The 4,250-nt window shown below is 39.7% G+C and overlaps 1 pseudogene; it reads left to right on the plus strand.

Moving 5' to 3' along the window:
- The first annotated feature begins 474 nt into the window (after positions 1–474).
- Positions 475–599, plus strand: LOC132002334 (U6 spliceosomal RNA; annotated as a pseudogene).
- The last annotated feature ends 3,651 nt before the right edge of the window (positions 600–4,250 follow it).

Consider the following 4,250-nt stretch of genomic DNA (forward strand, 5'->3'; position numbering starts at 1 on the left):
CCTACATAGCCCTCTGGAGTAATAAGAACACTTAATCTGTCAGTTGCCAAAAGTCTTTTTCCTGGGAATTTAAATTTGTCCTCCAAGACTTAACTCATATGTCATTTCTGTGTAAAGTTTGTGTGTGTGATAATTGAAAGCTGATGTGTTTTTTTTTTTCTTTTACAGGTCCTGTTGGTCCCACTCTGGTTATGTGTGTGTGCATAATTATTACTGTGTTTGTGAGTTTGGTGATAGCGTCATTTTTTAAAGTCATAGGAGTAGAATTTTCTGTTTCCATATTTAATTTCTTTCAAGATTGACCCTGTTTGCTGCAACCTAATAAAATCTACTGCTATACTAAATATTGCTCATTAGTCCTAGTTTTGTGGGATAATTTAATAAAACATGAAGAAATGACTCAGAGAACTTGAGTTGCCCAAGGTTTTAGTAAGTGGAATTTGCCCCCAGTTCTCTCTTAAAAAACATATCCAAGTGCTCGCTTTAGCAGCACATATACTAAAATTGGAATAATACAGAGACGATAAGCATACCCCCACCCCCCACCCCGCCCCGAGCGCCAGGATGACATTCGAACTCATGAAGCATTCCATATTTTTGAGTGCCCTTGTCACGGTGAACACCACGTGGTATGTGGAAGTGTTGAACCACTATATTGTACACCTGAAACTAATATTACACTTAGTGTGAACCAACTAGAATTAAAATAAAAGTTTAAAAAGCAAAAACAAAACAAAACGAAAGAATAGGAAGCAAATGAAAAGTTTGGTATATCATAATTGTAGCGTATGCGTGTGTGTGTATTTACTTCACTAGACAACAGAAGGAGAATAAGAGGAATGTATATAAAGATGAGTTTGGACTATTTTTTGAACCACCAAAAGTAAACCGTTAAAAAAAAAAAAAATGCATGCAAGTCCAATTGCTTGCTCTCGCTACCAGATCTACTTTTTACTCCCTCTGTTTCTGGCTTGCCTCCTGCTCCGCCCCGCCCTCCCCTCCCCCATGCAAATGGGGGCATGACTATAGATTTCCAGTCTGGGCAGCCACTTCACTCTCTCTATTCCTCATTTTTATTTGACTTGAATTGTGAGAAAAGGTGTTGTCCTGATATATTGCCTAATCATAGTGTAGCTTTTGGCTTGATACTGACTCTTTTTAGCCATCTTAACTGCGTTATCTGTGATTATGGTTTTTTAAAAAAAATCTTAATTAAAGTCGTGATGAAATCAATTCACTGCTGTGCTAATTTCAGAAAAAAAGTATTCCAGAGACCGATGTGAATTAATAGAAGGGGTTTGAAAGCTCCGTTATTGGTCTAGGGGATGATAAAAAGTCAAAACTGCTAGTATTATTTTTTTCAAGATTTGGAATATGCTTCGGAAGGTGTTTGCAAGTTGTATCTACTAGATAGAAATATGCAATATGTCAAGCAATATGAGAGCCTGCACTATAAGGAAAGGGTGTAGTGACAGTAGGGAATCTCCTCAAAAATCACGGTGAATCCTAGGGGCATCTGGGTGGCTCAGTGGGTTAAAGCTTCTGCCTTCCTCTCAGGTCATGATCCCAGGAGTCCTGGGATTGAGCCCCATGTCGCATTGGTCTCTCTGCTCAGCAGGGAGCCTGCTTCCCTTCCTCTCTCTGCCTACTTGTGATCTCTGCCTGTCAAATAACAAAATAAAATCTTAAAAAATAAATAAGTAAATAAGATTTTTTAAAAAATCACTGTGAATCCTAAAAATAAGGACAGTGATAGGGAAGGAAAAAATAGAATTGAAATTCTCACTGTAGGATCTGGGGATAATTTCTAATCTTCTCCAATTTTTTCTCTCCTTCCCTCTCCCCCTTACCAAAACACATGTGTGGACATGAGGCATTCTTTACTATCATTTTAGAAGTACCTATCTCCGCTTTTATCCTAAATCATTTCTTCACATCTTTTTCTGTCTAATGAACTTAACAAGGTATTACCAGGAACCAACTGCGATCTCACAACTATGCTAGTTACTCCAAAAGATTCATAGAAAGATAACTACAGTATCCTTTTTAGAATTTTAAATCAGTTGGTAAGAAAAACTGTACAGAGGGGAAACAGCCCTCCTGCTGATATATTCAGTATATCATCCAGGACTAAACCCGTCATGCTAGATATGTATGCTATAAGGCTCAGGGAATTTATTCATTTATCCCAAAGACACTCAGTGAATGCCTTGCATGTGTAGGATTCTGGCGGAGGCCTAGAGAAACAAGGATGAATCAGATATTCTTCCTGACCTTAGGGGCTCAAATGCTACTGGGAGCCACAGAAGCGTAAATGGATGATTAGAAATCACCGTAGTTGGGCTTTGTGCGAGGACTGGAAAGACAAGTAGAGTTTTACTATATGCAGAGCAAAGGGAGCTGGTAAGACGGCACAGCTCAGCTCAGGAAAAGGACAAGAGAAATACAGGAGGGTGGAAAGGCGCACAGCCTTTCGAGGGAAGAGATTTTAATTGGGAGGAGAATTGTAGAGAGATGGGGAGCCTAGTGTGATTGGGATTTGGCAGTTAGGGTGTTGCTTGGAGGTTGGTGTTGGGAAGGGCTGCAGAAAGGTGCCTTGTCAGACTAAAAGGCACACTGAGAGCATTTTTCATGACTTTTATTTTACAGTACATGTGTTATTTTATGCCATAACTTTTTACCTACACCAACCTTAATAGGTTCTACTTCCTACACTCTCTCCTTAGCATGCATAGTGCCCACAGCAAGATATACAGTATGTTTAAATATTTGTAATTTATAAAACTATCTAATCAAATATTAAATGAAGACTGTTCTACATTTCTTCCCTGACAAATATGTCTTCATAACAAGCTGGAAGATAAGTTTTGAATTTAAGAGTTCCTGGAATCTTCCAAGTTTCAGGCTGAAATCTGGTGGTTTGAGGAAATCCACTGCCACTCTTCCCACACCTGATTACATCCCACACTGTAGGATGTTCAAATCTATCTAGAAACGTCCGTCCACTTGCTTAGCTACGTTACAGCCCCCGGCCCCCCACAATCACACATTAGCTCACCCAGGGCCTAGAAGGATGTCATCTGAGGTGTGGTCCACTCCTAGGAGGACAGATTCCAGGAATAATTCTCCATATGCCTTAGTGATGGACTTGAGCCATGATCATTGGTACCAAGGATGTGGCCTTGAAGTTGGAATGGGGAAAGGCACAGGTTCCTAGCGGGTTTGTTACTTTGCCCCTGGCACTCTACCCCAGTCAGGGAGCATGGACCGAGAAGGGCCAGAGGTAAGTGTCTGTCAAAGTGCAGGATACAGGCAAGGGGCCTCTCTGACCCAGGTCTCAGAACAGTATTTCCCTTATCCCTCTTGTTCTGATTTAGTTATCTAAAGTCCTTTACTCTTCTAGGGACAGTCCTGATGGTTAGAAATGAGGGCTTGTTATGATGATATTCCCAAAGCTTCCAACAGGATGACTCCTTCATTTAACTATTAATTTTAATCTCCCCATGAAGGACTATCTACGACAGCCATCTTCCTCCAGAACAGAAACAACCTGTGTGTGTGTGTGTGTGTGTGTGTGTGTGTGTGTGTATAGGAGGGAAGAGTAAGATAGGAAATTCAACTTTCTAACAGGCCAAACATGATGGATTATTAATTATCAAACATTAAACACTTTGCAAACGTCTTCATCTCCTAGTTCACCATATATTTCTCTGTCACTATAGAGAATACCCTTTTTTTTTCAGTCACTCTGTCTATTCACCGCCCCCCCCCTAAATCTCTACAGCCTGTAAACACTAGAGTGCCCCAGGGCCCAAACCTCAGATTTCTAATCTTCCTTCTCATTTCCATTCTTTGTGTGATTTCATCTAGTCTTCCCAGAAAGATTACCTCCATGCAAAATACCTAGATTTGCATTTCTACCTTGGACTTCTCTGAACTCCAGACTCATGTATGCATTTGCTTACTCAAGGGTTTATTTGAAAATCTATCATTATCCTAAAACTGGATATTAGCAATCTACTATAAAAATGGGGGTATTTAATATAGGTACTCAATAATTGATAGAATAAGCAGCCAAAATTGAGTAAGGATAGATGAAATTTAAACGGCACAATGAATTATTTAGGACTAGTAGGAACATTATATCCCAAAACTCCAGAACACACATTCTTCTCCAGTACATGTGGCATATTCATAAAAATTAATGATGTGCAAGGCCATAAAGAGAACCTCAATACATTTCAAAGGAT

The sequence above is a fragment of the Mustela nigripes genome, chromosome 14, assembly GCF_022355385.1.
Source record: "Mustela nigripes isolate SB6536 chromosome 14, MUSNIG.SB6536, whole genome shotgun sequence".
NCBI lineage: Eukaryota > Metazoa > Chordata > Mammalia > Carnivora > Mustelidae > Mustela > Mustela nigripes.